The following is a 17462-nucleotide window of genomic DNA, read 5'->3' as shown; positions in this document are numbered from 1 at the left end:
CAGTGTTTAAGATAGTTATAGTTCACAAAGTGAATGATTTTTTTTTAACTGTTTACTCTAAATTGTCGAGTTTCTTAAGTAATTACTCTCTAATACAGAAACAATGGTATCATCCATGAGCAGGCTAACAATGAATATTTTGAGCAAGTATGATAATTTTATGTTGTACTATTACTCATATGAAAACTATCATTAGTATCTCAATATTAGCATAAACATCATAAAATATTATATATTTAAGATTAAAGAAAGTGCATTCCACAAATATAAAATTTATTGCTGTGATGAATACACAAGAATTATCAAATAACTTTGAGTAAGAACTCAAAATCAAGTAAAATAAATTTGAAACAATTAGAATCTCACTTTATTCCCAAGATTAACTGTTAAAAATCTGTTCCCCCAGAAATCCTTTCTTAGAATTATACTTTTTCATTATAGATATGGTCTACCTATACTTTTTTTTTAATTTTAATAAAACAGTATTTGTTTAACTTTTCTTTACTTCCAAATGAATATTGTTGAAAAACCAGTCATTTTCACCCATCACTCCAGAATGGTTTTTTAATGCTAAAATAAAATGAAAACATATGTAAATAACTATGTGCATACATTCCATACAAAGCCAAGTTGCCACATTCCATTGTCTGTGCAGAGATTTTGTACTCTGAATTAAAGGCTTTATTCATTCCAAGACTTAATTAGCAGTCGGTCATTGTGTAATGATATCCATATTATTCTGGTAGTGTTTAACAATATTGTTTTCATTGTTGAATTATCTTGGAACAACATATACCAGTATTGCAGAAATAACTGACATTTCAATTTTATGATAAAATATTACCTTACTAATATATCAATGGCTAACAAAAATGATACAGATCCAATTACAAACTTTGTTTAACATTTTAATAAAATAATTACTAATTTAACATCTGATGTTTCATTCAAATAATAAGTACAGAATATATTCTGCTAAATTACATTAATTTACAGTTTACTAAAAATAAACTTCTTACTTCTACATTACATTACTTATTTCTTACATTTACTTAATTACTTAAAATTAAGCTAATTCTGGTATGAATGTTGTTGTGTGATATAATATCTTAAATTAAATTTATAAATCGCTTACTAATAGATAAACACATCTTTACACATAAAAAAAATCAAAGTACAAAATATACATTATATTAAATTGAGGTATCCATACATTTTTTTTACATGTAAAATTCAGTCTGGGTCTGATTTTTGTATTGTTGATATAATTCTACAATTAATTGCCTCATTCAATTAATTTTTTTGTATCTACTGGTATACAGAATACACTAACCTAAGTAAAATATTATTTCACTAATATTAAGATATCAGATCAATTTTAAGTAATGAATTAATGTTTCAACAAAGGAAAAAAATAATTGTGTATATATATATAAAACTTTTTGAGAATTCATATAATTCAACATACTGACCACTGTGTCAACTAACATAAAATAACAAAATAACCACCAAACACAGTAATAGAAAACCTAAAAAAAAGGTGGAAAACCTAAAGAAAACTGACTGATGATGTGAGATTCTGCAAATGTGACTTTTGGTATTAGTTTTTTAAGTTTTTTGTTACTGTGTTTGGTGGTTATTTTGTTCTTATTTGATATATATTATGATTATTATCTTACTATCAAGAACACATATTTTCAATAATGATAAAAACAGTAATCAATAAATTGAAATTAGATAATTAAAGAGTAAGATCAATTGCTGTTCGTTACTTAATAAGTTCAAATCTATCAGTCAATTATTCAACCTGATTAAATTGAACAACCAACTAATTGAATAACTCACCATTATTCTCACAAATTTTTGTCATTTTTTACTGATACTTTTACTATGATTATTAAGATGAAAATACATTTTTTGTAGATGATATCAACAATGAATAATGTGTCCATTCACTGCTGCTTGTTCATGCATTTCATAGAATGAACAGTTTTTTTTCAGATGTTGCACAAATTAATTAACCATTAACATTATACAACAGTAACACTGTAAGCTTCATGTACAATGAAGTTCTATAATCAACCAGAAAGATTCACAAAAAATAAAAAAAAAACTCTGACCGCTAAGTGAGCATGTCAGAAACTGATATAAAATTCCATTTCCTTAAACAATATGAAAGAGCTTTTAATTCAATATACAGTATACAAATTAATAACAAATAGAAAATAAATTAACAATTTATTTTTATTTTCATGAGTTTTATTTTTGAAAAAATTGTGTTAATTTTGTTTTTATAGTTAATTTTATTTTTTCACAAAATTTTATATTTTTCTGTGAAACATATTTTGCTACAGATTATGTGGCCTCTTTATAGTAAATATTACCCATATTACTGTAGTTTGCTTAGATAATATTTTGTTGACAGCATGTGATAAAATTAATAAAACTTATTGTAATAAACTGATGGTTTAAATCACTTGATTGGTTGATTCATTCACTCATGTGATAAAACTACAAGTATCCATAGCATTTTTATCAAATCAGGACCTGCAGCCAGCTGCATCTCTTGTTCATGTATTGAGTATATTTCACTCATGTATTGTCAGATCAAGATATGTTAATAAGGATCCCACAAGAGGATATGACTGCAAGACAGTATTGAGGATCCATCAGCATTAAAATATAGCTGGTTAGCTGGGCCTCAAACTACTGTCTTCCCAGCAGAAAGTCTAGTACTAACTGTATGGCACACACTTAAATCAATATTTTTATGGGTTGGCTTTTTGAATATTTAAGTGTTACACAATCTTTTTTTTAAATGTATACACTTTTAATAAGGATCTCATTTTTAAAAAGGGTCTACTGCAATATTTAAGCATACTGTTTAATAGGAAGAAAATTTTTAATTGTTAATTTTATAAAAAGTAAAAATGACAGATGAATGTATAATGTAAAATAATTGTTTAATTTTATAATTATTAAAAATTATTTTCAGTACACAAGATATCAGATTTTTATTTATATTCTAAAATCATTCTTAAGCACATTTTAATACAGACTAGAGTTTAAAAATAAAAAAAGATTTGCATTTTATTTTAATTTTAGCAAACAAAATTCCAGGTACTCTATTATTATTATTATTAATATTATTATTATTACTACCCAGGTACTACAATGATTATTTTTATATTTTCATATAAAATAACTTATAAGTTTATTTACAAAAATCTACTGTATATTTTGATAAATAATTTTTGTATGCTAATTGGCTATACTGAATTGAGGGGTGAATTTTTTCCTTTAACTTTGATCATTATTTTTAAATTACACATGAATACAGTAAGATATTATTATGCATTATAACAAAACTTCATACGACTTTAAAAGCAATTCATGAAATCATATCAGATTTTAAATTGTAATAACTTTTTAATTAAATAATTTATTTGTAAAATATGTAAATTGAAGACCAGTTACATTTATAATACCCCAAATGTTTAATTCACTTTTTAATTAGTAATTTTTTTATTATTATTTTATACAGGTATATTTAGTTTAACTTATCTTTTTTAGAAGTAAAAGTTATTTCTTAATTCACTATTCAAACATAAGGTGGGACCATATAATTTGCAATTAATTAGAATTTATGTATCAGACAAAAGTAGTTTTAAAATAAATTCATAATTTACAAATTTAATCCTAAAAAGAAGAAAGCCTATGATTCATTTACACTGATTGCAGTGAAAAATTATTCTGCAATGGAACTAAAACTGTTTTAATGACATACAAGTAATTTTTAAATTAAGTTATATATAATGATAAATAAAAAGTTTGAACATTATGATGCAAAAATGTTTACATATTAAACATTTGTAGCATGAATGTGGAAAATACTCACAAGATTTATAGGAAATAGATATAAATGTATAACATGTTTATAAGTATCAGAATTCTAGACAAAGTAGCAATACCATTTAATAAAAGAAAATGAAATTATTTAATTTTAAAGGTATAAAAATTAATTCATTTATTTCTACTAAATGGTATAACTTTTATTCTACTAATCTTTATCTACTAATTTACAGAATTCCTCCTTATTTAATTTATAGAACTCATCCAAACTTTTGTGTTAATCTAATTTATTCAAGTTTCTATATTCACTTCATTATGTAGCTGTTAAAGATGATTCATAAAATTTAGGCACTTTAAAAAAGATTTTTAAGTATGATAAAAAGTTAAGGTAAATGTAGGCAGTTATAAATCCAGAAGAGGTTTGATGAACCCATTACAACAGGTACCAGTTGTAGAGTAACTTAAAAGTAAATTTAAAAATTATTTTTTCTTCAATCTATTCAAACCTGCATCTTGATACAAACATCTTTACTTCCAATATATAAAATATAATTTATCATATTCTTTAATATTTATCAAGGTACAAAAATTAGAAGATCAGTGAGATATGAAAATATCTAAGACATTCTAACCTGATTAAATAAAATAATTTTTATTATTTATTTTATTTTTTTACTTAACCTCAACAATTTTGTAAACATATGACTGTTTAATCATAAGTAATACTGTGAAATTAATCCCACCTTGTGTTTATCTTCTTTTTTTATACTTAGAATAAACTGCCTAAACTATGGCCTACGTTGAGTCATACTGTTAGTAATTCTTTCAGTATAAATTACTGCAACATTTTGACTAATTTTAATTTTTTAATAATTGTTTTTACACAAATTGTGTAGATTTTTATTAAAATAAATTAATTTTAATGTAAATATGTTAATAGAATGGAATAAATTTTTAAATAAATTTAAAATTATGTAACTATTATGAAATAATATTTTAAATATAGCACTTTATAGCAATGACTTCCAACAATTTTATTGCACCTAATGAACTTTTGATATAAATGAAAATATTTTATAGCAAGTTAAATGCAGATTTGTATTAAAAATATTGTATTACAATACTACATTATTATTGTTATTATTATTAAAAATTTTTCTAATGTTATTCAAAGCTAACTTTAATTTCACTTTGTTTTTTTTTTTTATTTCATTAAACTATTGTAATGTTTTTAATACAAGTTTTTTTTTCAATTACAACTATAATTTGTGGCTTTTTATGGAATAATACCAGTAATCAATAATATAAATAATTTTTATTTTATTCCTATTTTACTATTTTATTCTACTTTATTAAAAAAAAGAAAATTACTTCATTACTGTGATTTGAGAAAAGGAAGAGTAAATCATTTTACTACATTAAAGATAGTTTATTTGCTTTTATTATAAAATTAATAAATAACAAAACATAATGCAATCAAAATTATAAATAGTTGAAATAATTTTAAAAAGGAGTAGTTTAGTGTCGCTGTGTTGTCAAAAATTATTTAAAAATAAAGTTTGGTATGCATCATAATTCAATCAACTCCCAGTTTCACTATGGTGATACTAAGTATATAAGTTTATTTTTTTAAAATTTAACATAAAAATTATTGTATTAGTGATATATCAGCTTAACCAGATCAGGAAAACTCTGCACATGAGGCAGTAATTTAGAAAAAGATTTTGTGAATGTGTGCATGTGTGTGTTTGAATCCTGTTTACTTCATATAATTGGCACTCACAGACTCTCAAAAGATGTGTTTTTTAGCACATTTACAGATTTAAAGGTGAGGCTTTAAGGTAAGAAAATCACACAGAAATTGGTCCAATAGTTTCAGTGACTATAACGTTTTAGTAACATTAATAACATTACTAATTAAATATTATTCAGTCAATATTTAGTAACATTAATTATATATATATATATAATTTTTTTTTAATTCTCTAAAATAATTTTACCATTGAAAGTTCAAACCACCAAAATATTTACATTAAAAAAGTCTTTATCAGATTATCATAAGAAACTAATCTACAAAATTTAGCTTCTTAGTTTCATTCTCAATTATTTTTGTACAACTTACACAATTATTTTAGATTAATAGAATTATATTGTATTAGTCTTGACTACTTAATTTTTTTTTCACAAATATTGTATAAAACTGGAAGTTGATTGCTTATTAAGTAATAAGTTTTTTGTTTTATATATTTTCTCAAGATGCATTATATATATTTTTATCTTTTTTTAATGAAAGGGATAAAATAACTAAATTCAAGTTTTTCTTAAGCTCAGTAATTAGAATTTATTATAATTATAGCCTTTTATTGATGAAATTATAATACACAAAATATTGCTAATATTTTAGCCTAAGGTCAGCCTAATAGTAAACAATTCATGTTTTCTCGTTATGAATAATAATAACTATTATTATTATAGTGCAAAAAATGCTATGCTAAAAATTGAAATCATGTAAAAAATTTGCTATTTGCTTTTAAGCATAAAATAAATAAATGTATAGAGATATGTATAAAAAATATGAAAATTACACTATAATTATATACTAATTACACCGTGCAGGATTGGCAGTATAATAAATTTCTCTAAAAGAGGATATATTTATTTATTTGTAAATTTATTTACTGTACATTTTACTTACCTAAAGAATAGTTTAAAACATAATATTATTGTATATGAAATGTTAATATGTATAATTATTATTTTTAAAAAAATAATAATACAAAAATATATTTTAAAATATTGTTACATATATTTGTTAATGTTTCTTTTTTACATGCATAAGTTTTATTAATTATAGGGGCCTATATTAAGTTTATTATGAAAAAAATACACATAAACTAAGTTAATTATTACTTTATATAATTGTGTTTCATTATACATGATTAGATTTATACATAATTACGTTTCAACGGTTTTCATGATCTAACCCATTTTTGTAAAACTTTTATATCATGTAATTATTCTTAACACTACTGTAAAACAATAAAAAAAGGAAATTAAACATCATTTCTAATTTTAAATTTTAAGCACAACAATATGTAAAACGTAAATATTTCAACTTTTGAACAGGCATCAGTTGCTTTTTTGTATAATACAAAACACAATTTTTGTTTATTTATTTATATTATTTAATTCCAGTTAAAACATAAAATAAAATGAAATGAAATAAAATATTATTGTCTGGTATTTATGATTATCAGCTCTTAGGTGTATTTAACACTGAAAAACTACCCCTATTTTCTTTTTACATGTGTGTCCACCATGGAGCTCAAGTTATAACATGAATTCAACATCAACAAAAAAAATAAAATGGTTAAGAAAAATGCGTATAAGGCAGCTCATCACATCAGCTTATATCTGCTAAATTTAATTTGAAATATTCTCAAGGAATCTGTCGTCTCCTCATAATCTCTTACCTTCAATTATCTAGTTTTATTCTGTAACTCTATTACAAAACTGAATCATTATAATGTAGAAACAAACACAAATGTGTATAGTTATGAAATATCTATTCACTATCTTGAATCCAACTTTACAATCTGATGCCAACTAATAAATCATTAAAACAGTTAATTATTTTTTAAATATTTATGTAGCCAAGAAAACGTTTCTAGATTTCTCCATATTTTTTTTTTAATATCAAATTGTTTTACCTTATTTTACTGAAAAGCTTTATATCTCGAAATCATATGTATTACTCATATGAATTACTTAGTAAACTTCATAATAATCTTAAGTTTAACTTGGAATTACAGCTAAGTTATTATGTTATATTGTCATAAAATAAGTTAGAAAGTGATATTTTTATGTAAAATATGGCAATAAAAATTATGATGAAAACTATTTATTAATAGTCTCATATTGATAATATTAGCAATTTAAATTAACAAATACAAAATTTATGCTGAAAATGAAATGAGGAAAAATAAGCTAAATATTTTTAAACATACTGCAGAAATTTTTCATTTCATTACACTTTATTATAAAATTTCAATTAATAAACAATTTTTATAGTTATTTATATATTTGTAATTAAACATCATAGTCATTACAAGATTGTTATAATTTTTTTTTTTATAAATTAGAAACATTTTATAAAAATAGTGTGATATTTTGAAACATAACACTTCACAACAGACAGGGTCAGCTTTAAAGATGTCACCTTTAACTCAGTCATATCTATCCACCTCATCTTCTTGAACACAACACTAAAATTATGTAATTTCTTTCCTGTATATTGAATATTTTTACATTACACTCCAAAATGTACCTATATTAGAGATGTATTTATTTATGCATTAATACATAATTATTTAAAATCAATACAAATTAAATCAGTTGCACATATCTTAGAAAAAGTATTTGATTATGTAAGAAAAACTGATTATTAAATTTCACAATACAGTAATGTTCTTGAGTCATTTCAGATTAAGGAAGACTTGAAAAATGTGTATGTTTTCTTTTTTATAAGCCCTGTTTATAATTCAAAACACTGAAAATTCACAGAATGTTAATCACTTTTAATAATTTGTTTACAGAAACATATTTATTTTTAAACTGGGTCCTCAACTACCTTCTTTTATTCAATGGAAAATTTATGATATTTTTGGACCTCTGATACCAAAATCCCATCATGAACCATTCAGACACATGCGTGTGGATATGGTTCATGATGGATAATGCAACTTATTATAAAACCAACCAAGGCAATAGTACTACAAAATTAAATTAATTAATTCTAAATAAACCAAATTATAAGAAACATAATTGCAAACTAAATAATTTCAATATTTATTGTAATAGATTATTTTTAAATTGCAATTTAGATTTTCATAAAGTCTGAGGCTCGGCTGATAAATTTTTCACACTAGCGTGCTACACGGATACAAAAGGTACTATCGACTTAGGCGTGGCAGCACATTATAGCTAAAATTCCCCTCTACAAACCTGCAATAATGCATTGAAATCCGTGTACCTGTTTGTTTTCAGTAGCAGTTAAAAATGGAGTAGAGTATGGTTGATATGTCAACATTGTTAAAACAGTGCGCAGTGATTGAATTTTTGACAGCAGAAAATGTAAATCTTGCGAATATTTTTCATAGTTTAAAAGTTGTTTACAGTACTGAAACTGTTGACAAGAGTATTGTAAATAGGTGGACATTGAAATTTTGCGAATCTGGAAGCTGGTACAAAGACAATTGAGGACACAATTGCAGCGAACGACCAGTTTCTGTGACTGACAAGAAACATTGAAAGGAGGTGGACGATTTGCTTCATAATGACTGACGAATCACCCAGTAATGCATCGCTATTCAGTTAGGCATATCTAAAGATTGAATAGGCCATATTATCAAGCAATTGTGTTACCGTAAAATCTGTGCAAACTCTCTGATGGCTCTCCGCAAACTGAAGTTTGAGCCTATTCCGCATCCACCATACTCACCGAATTTGGCTCCGTGCAACTTTCACTTCTTCCCTCATCTCAACAGGAATCTCAAAGGTAATCATTACACCACCAATGATGAAGTAAAGGAAGCTGTGGTCACTTGGATCCGAGAAAGACCCCCAGAAATTTTCAGTAACTGAATGCGAAAACTTGTTGGGAAAAGTGTATAAGTGTAAACGAGGATTATATTGAAAAATAAATACTCCATTTTGTAGCTAAGGTATTGTACTTTTATTCATATTTTATTTCATTCCAATATCTCTTTTTCCTTCCCATTTTACGCATATATGTGCAAAATTTATCAGCCGAGCCTTGTATATTCAGTAACCCATCTGAATTATAAAACAATCTGTTTAATCATATTAAACAGTACAAAAATAATAGTTACTTCAGTTATACATTAAGCCTGGTCATTAATTCAGGTCTCAGATTTAATTTTGTTTATATATCTTTCAATACCTCCAAAACGAAACTTGGGGAAATAGATTTGACGGCCACTCTATTGTTTCCATACAGCATATTCACCGATGTGAAAATATTTAAATTATGACTTACCAGTGTTTTCAGCATACTGAAGAGATGCTTCATCTTTGTGAAATTATAAGTTATTTAACAATTTCCATGAAAACGGGTAAATGTATCCACTGATTAACATCTCACATTATGCAGTATTTGTTAAATTTTCACATAAAATAAACGGTTCTATAGTGTGGCAATTGATGATTCCTGCTCAAATATTTAATTTTTGAGAACTCTGAATATGATTATAATTCACTGGAATTTATCACTCCATTTTCAATAGTTGTGTTTATTAACAAAGCCATGTAACATCGGAATATCTTCATCCATCATCAATTGCCGTAATACTCAGTTTAGCTTTTAAAATAATCCTCTGAAAGAATGTGGGTAAGTTGTAGCCTTGAAGAATGAAAGTACAACTGTTTTTAAGGATTTAAAAAATTAAAAATATACTGTTGCCATTTTCAAGATCAGCTTTCCAAACTAATGAATAGAGAGGATCTTAAATTGGTTTCTGCAATACCTGTTATGGTTTTTTTCTAATTTGTAATCGTACAGATTTAATAATTGTATTTTTTTATAATTTTTTACCAACTTTGGTCTTGTGGAATGGGCATGGTTAATAGTAGTAACAGCAGCACTAGCTTTTTGTTCAAATTGTTGCACCATCTTAAAAACAGTTGATTTCATTATTTGAGCTCTGTTGGGAAACTTATAATTACATAAATACCAAATCTTTTGAAAAGGCTTGTCATAATTACTACTTGATTACTTTTTCAGTTAATTTAAAGAAATCATTAGAAAATAAAGTTTGACTACTTCAACTTTTTTCAGTTAATTGTTATTTAAAGAATGTATCACTCTACATAATACATCACATGAATAAATTAAACAATTTAAATATTGTTGGAAACAGTAACCGATTTATTATTACTTAATTCTTCAATAATGTTTAAAAAGAATCACCTGGATTTTTATTTGATTATTTAATTTTGTACACTGTTGCAAAATAACAAATTTCTTTTTCCAGATCATGAAACAAAATCTAATAGTTTCATAATGTTTATGTTGTTTAATTATATTAAAAAAAATATAATTGAAAAAAAATGTATTGAATATGATTGAGATAATTATCAAAGTAGAATTTGATCATTTATCTTCTATAGTATGTTTAGAGTGGTTTCATTTCCTGCATTATTTTTGTAATTGTGTACCTTAAATTATTAATATAAAAAATGGGTTTCATCATTGTTTTTCTCCAATTTTTTAGGTGAAAGTAATGTATCTTATGACATTGCTCTATTTAAAAAATTACAGTTGTACTCAAGATAATGGAAACCTTTCTAACTTATCATAAAATAGATTAGTATTTTTATAGCTATTATACGTACCTTTCTATTCAAATGGTATTGAATTTCTATATATTATTACATTACCAATATTCCATTACCCTCTAACTGATTACATCTCACAGTCATCAGCCAGGTTTCGGTCGGGATATCACCAATGTAAATGCCTCGGTAGACATTTGCATTCGTAAATACACATCAAATTTCACCTTCACGTAGGCCTCAAACACATCTTCACATCCAACCTAACATGATCCCCTCAAACTAACTAACCGAAACATCGGAAGCGCAAACCCCGCACCTAGTACAGATTTGACATCATTCATGACTGTGAGTGCTTCATACAACGAACGAGTTTAAAGTTAAATCAGTGCTAACTCATACCAATCAAAATTGTGTTTTACGCAACATAGAAATTCAAACCTACACCCAAATAAGTTGACGAGTTTAGGTTACCTAACAGGGAAACACAACCTCATTCCAGTCCACACAGGAGCCAGGGACAAACCCTGCACCCCCACCCACTCCCATCATGGTGTCCCATGTAGCATTACCAAGTCACGATCAGGAACGCCACCGGCAGAGGGAAGCCACAGCCCCGGTCGCACAGGTTAACATACCCCAGCGGCACGGTTACCCCAAAGGTTGGCCTCATTTTATGGTATCTTACAGTTTCTCTGTGAGTTCAGATCAATTCATTGTATCCACCCTATGGAGTTAATCAGTGATCTCCTTGTTGAGTTTTGGATACTTGAGGTCAGTACGGAAAGTCTGGATTATTCTTGTCCATTTACTATTGGACTGAAATTTTACCTTGATTTGGAGAAGGTGATGGTCAGACTCGAAGAATGCTTTCCTTGTTTTTACATTGAGTACTTCTTTGATGTTTTTCCTGGAGATAGCAATGTGGTCAATCTGGAATTCTCCAAGTGTTTTATTGGGGGATTTCCACATCTTTAGTTTATATGTGGGCTTCAGGAATTGTGTTGACATAACTTGAGAAGTTATAACAGAAGTTTATAAGGTGTTTACCATTTTTATTGGCAATGTATGGTCCTGTGATTTTCCTGTATTTCTTTTCTTTCCCTAATTGCCCATTAAAGTCATATATCAGAAACTTGATGTGATGTTTGGGAATTTTGTTCGTGTTTCTACCAGAAGTCTTCTATCACTTGCGGGATTTTTCTGTTATAGTCAGTGACAGAATCCATGACTGACTTGAAAATCACAATACCTTTACCAAATTGTCTGGGTCCTGTGTTTATCTGCACTGCGGGTTTTCCCTTATAAATGTAGTTTTCTGAGTCAAAATGGCATTCATCTGTATAAACCACATCTCCTGTACTGCCAGAATTTTAATGCTGAATCTGGCAAGCACATTCGTTTGTTGAAACCAGGAAAATTGAAACAACTAACGAAGACCTATGAAGAACTTTCATTTAGTTTGAAGAGTTTTTGAGAAGCTCTGATCATTCTCCAAATGGCATGTTTGGTCTTCCAGAATCCTATGACCAGAATGGGAATCCAGTCTGGGGTAGGCAACTGAGGCCTGGGGTAGCGGATTTCTTTCCTCTTGTTCTGCTATGGTTGTTCAAGTTGAACTTTGTTTGTGGTGACCTCTGGTGGAGTCACGTGGCTTAACAACTTGATTGTTGAGCTCAAGATGTATGTCTACCAACCAACTAGGTGAACAGATGCTGACCACCAGCCACTGGATACCAGAACAGACAATGGAGGATTTAGTTAGTATTTGGTCCACCCTGGATATTTCATTTCCCCAGCACCACCCATATCTTGGAGGCTTTCCCCTATTCGCCACCTGGGAAGGCATCCAATGGAGGATCTAATAATCCTCCATTAGGATTATTAGATCCCACAAAGGGTATGTAACTGTTATATATAGAATAATTTGTTTTAATATATTTTGTTTATTTTTATCACTTGGCCAGAGGTTAATTTATAAATATATATATTTTCCCCCTCTATGACTCATGAGACCTTGCCGATGGTAAGGAGGCTTGAGTGCTCGTGATGCAGAGCAGCTAGACCTAACGTGCAACCATATCAAAGGGGTTTCTATTGAGAGCCAGACTAAGGAATGATTCCTGAAAGAGGGCAACAGCTCTTTCAGTAGTAGTCTAAGTCTTCCTGACATAGGTCAGGAAGACTTAAATGGTGATATCAACATCACTCTTCTGAGTACTGCACAGTAGAAAGCAGTGGAAAACTACAACTGTTTTTTTCCCAAGAAAATGTAGCTGTAACAGAAAAATTGAGAGGAGAGTGGAAGAAGTGTTAGAAGACCAATTTGGTTTCAAGAAAAGTATAGTGACAAGGTAAGGAAGCCATTTTAGCACTCAGATTAATAGTAGAAGGAGGATTAAAGAAAAACAAACCAACATACATGACATTTATAGAATTAGAAAAGGTATTTGATAACATATACTGGAATAAAATCTTCAACATTTTAAAAAATTTAGAGTTCAAGTATAGAGATAGAACTTCTAAGTAAGGTTCTTGTAGCTATCATTTACTGGAACCAAACTGCAACAGTAATAATTGAAGAGCATAAGAAAGAAGTAGTAATAAAAAGGGGAGTCGGGCAAGGATTTTCCCTATCCCCATTACTTTTTTATCTTTACATAGATCTAACAGTTAATGACGTTAAAGAACAGTTTAGATCCGGAGTAACACTGCAAGGTGAAAAGATAAAGATGCTGTGATTTACTGATGATATAGTAATTCTACCTGAGAGTAAAAAAGATTTAGGATAAAAAATGAATGGCATGGATGAACTGCCACATGCAAATAAACAAGAACAAAACAAAAGTAATGAAGTGTACTAGGAATAAAGCAGATGGACCACTGAATATACAAATAGGACAAGAGAAGACTATGAAGGTAGAAGAATTTTGTTATTTGGGAAGTAGAATTACTAAAGATGGACAAAGTAGGATCGATATAAAATGCCGAACAGCACAGGCAAAATGAGTTTTCAGTCAGAAATATAATTTGCTTACATCAAAAATTAATTTAAATGTCAGGAAAACATTTTTGAAAGTACATGTTTGGACCATAGTTTTATATGGAAGTGAAACTTGGATAATCGGAGTACCTGAGAAGAAAAGATTAGAAACTTTTGAAGTGCAATGCTGTAGGAGGATGTTAAAAATCAGATGGGTAGATAAAGTGACAAATGTTGTGACAAATTGATGAAGAAAGAAGCATTTGCAAAAATATAGTTAAAAGAAGATGTAGACTTATAGGTCACATCTTAAGGCATTCTGGAATAGCCACTTTGATATTGGAGGGTCAGATAGATAGGAAAAATTGTGGCTATGTGCAACGTTTGGAATATGTAAAAAAAATTATTAGGGATGTAGGATGTAGGGGTATACCGAAATATACTGACTGGCACTAGATAGAGAATCTAGGAAAGCTGCATCAGATCAGTCAAATGACTGAAAACAAGAAAAAACTGTTACTATTAATATATACTATATATATATATATATATTACTAATTATATATATATATATTAATTAATAAAAACCATCTTTAAACATATCAAAGTAGCAAAATTAATATAAACTTACCAATTTTATTTAATAAGCTTTTTGAATCCAATAACTCATGATCTGTTATAAAATACTGATCATGACAACAGATGTTAAATGTAACAGTAGTAATGTATTACGGATGATGAGTCCATAGATTTCAATAGCTTATCATATAAGCTGGTAAGTTTAATGTAAGTTTGCTTCTTTGATGAGTTCATTCTCCTCAAATGGAATACCAAGATGATCTATTTTTAGGACCTGGTATCACTAAGCATTGTGATTATGGTTTCTTGTAGCCAAAATTCTAAATAATAATTTTTTCTTAACCAGAAAATAAATTCCCCGTAATCAATAAATGTCATCATTTTTTAAATTTAAATTGAAAATTACTTCTGGAATAAGGAATGTTCCATGAGGATTGAAGTTATGCATCTGAATGATGAAATGATGAGCAGTACTGAAGATGGGATTTTATTTAGTAAGACACCAGGAGTTGACGTTGAAGAAATGGATTTATAAGGTCAGGAAAAATAGATAAAAATCTGTAAAACAGATAATTATTTTTATTATGAGAAATCTAAATGTAATGTTACAGTTTTTATTGGTTTAATTTAAATTTTAATAAAATGTTTATCAAATTAAATTTAATAAAAATAATTTATTTCATTTTAATCGTTTTAAATTAGAATTAAATTTTAAGAAATTTCAGTTTTTCAATAATTAACTTACTGTTAATCATTAAAACATTAACTGAATTGGACTCTTCTAATGATCAATTTTAGTTACCAATTATTATTAAAAATAAAACATAAAAAACCACCAGTTGATGCGCACTGTCATTGTTTGTTTTACTACAATTGTCAGAGATAATAAAAAATATATATAAAATAACAAGAAAAATATTCAAGATCTAAACAAAAATAAATAAAATTACTAACAGTAGAATGTCACTAAAAACATTAAAATATTACTGAGCATTTTATTAATAATAAAGATATTATTTCTGGTGTAGAAAATAGAATGTATATTTTGAAAATAAATAATAATCATTCTTACTGTTACAAGCTAAAACTATAAGATATTCAAATAAATAATAAAGTCAAACAGATGACTAGAAATTACATAATTTGAAGAGGACATGTTATTCAGTAACATCTCAACACTGACTTAATAATACTAGGTGTCCAAAAAAGAACTCCAGGGTTTCAAGAATGAATATAGATTTTATTTTGCAGCTCTCAATAGTGTTTTATGCATAAACTTTAAGCAATAACAATTAAGTTTCAGTTAAACATTTTTTTCAGATATCAGTTATATTAGACTGTTGCACAGGACAGGCTGTTATGAGTCCAAACTTCAGTATCATGGTGTCACCACAAGACAAAACACAGTGCATGAACTGTTTCCCAGAAACAAAATAGTGATTGTTGTATAAAGAAATTATATACAAGTCTATCGCAGAAATTCTCTGAATGACAAAACCATATGTAAGTGGTGGGAACAGTTTTTCAAAACCAAAAGTGTTTTGAAAGGGCACTTACCAGGTAGGTCTGAAACAAGTGTTGAAAACATGGAAAAAATTCTAATATTTTTCTAATGAAGTCCAAAATGTTCAGTTTGTAATTTTAGTTGTTTACTAAACATTCCTAAAAACACTACTGTTCATCATGTGATGTCATTTGCAAGCAATTGAAACTTCATACCTATAAACTGCAGCTACTCTTGTAGTGTATTTTATTTTCTTATGAAGCCCATTTCATATTCAAGAAGTCATGAATTGCCATAATTGTTTAGTACAGGGCTCAGAAAATCACACGAATCAGTGAAATTCATCATCCACAACTGTCTGAAAGTGAATATCTGGTAAGGTAAAATACATAATCAAATTTTTCGGCCATTTCTTTTTCCCATGAGCAGACTATAGCAATTCATAGTGTATTTGGATATATTAGAAAACTTTGTGTTTCCACAAATTGAAAATATTGACAGCCTAATTTTCCAACAGAGTAAAGCCCCTTTACCAGTATTAAACTTTATATTGTTTGTTTTATTGACTCAACACTAGATACAAAAAATATCTACAATCATCATAATACAAACCATTCTGTACCCAATTTTCTAAAATTTCCTTAGTTCATTTATTCATGCAAACATAGATATAGATTAATCTGTTAGGAACTATCCTAAAACTTTTTTCTTGAAAACTTTCTTTTATTCAATCTGTAAATAGTACTTTAAAAGTTTTTAAAACAAAAAAGGTTTTTTTTTACAAAACAGCAGCTGATCTTCAGTTCCAGACTATTTCAAACAAACCTAACAAATTATTCTTCTATCCTTCTTTCTGTTAGATGCAAACAATTACACTATGTGGAAATTTCTCTTTGAGTAAATTTTTTATGAAGAACCATATAAGAAGGTTCATATATGTTCATTAGCAGTACTAGAAAGAATGACTGTGTACCTTTTTAATGTCATGATAGTGTGATAAATGGCCTAATTTGGTATATTTTTCTTTAATACTTGTGTTCATGGGCATATCGAAAGACCTAAGGCAATGCAATAGTCTCCACTTCTAATTTGATACAGAAATTATTCTTACATTTCATTTTTACTTCATTGTATGAATATTATAATTGTAAAAAATTTCAGATTTCAACAGAAATATCAACTTTGACCAAC

Source organism: Lycorma delicatula, chromosome 6 (genome assembly GCF_047948215.1).
Source record: "Lycorma delicatula isolate Av1 chromosome 6, ASM4794821v1, whole genome shotgun sequence".
NCBI lineage: Eukaryota > Metazoa > Arthropoda > Insecta > Hemiptera > Fulgoridae > Lycorma > Lycorma delicatula.
The sequence above is the reverse complement of the archived record's forward strand: the minus strand, read 5'-3'. Positions refer to the sequence as shown.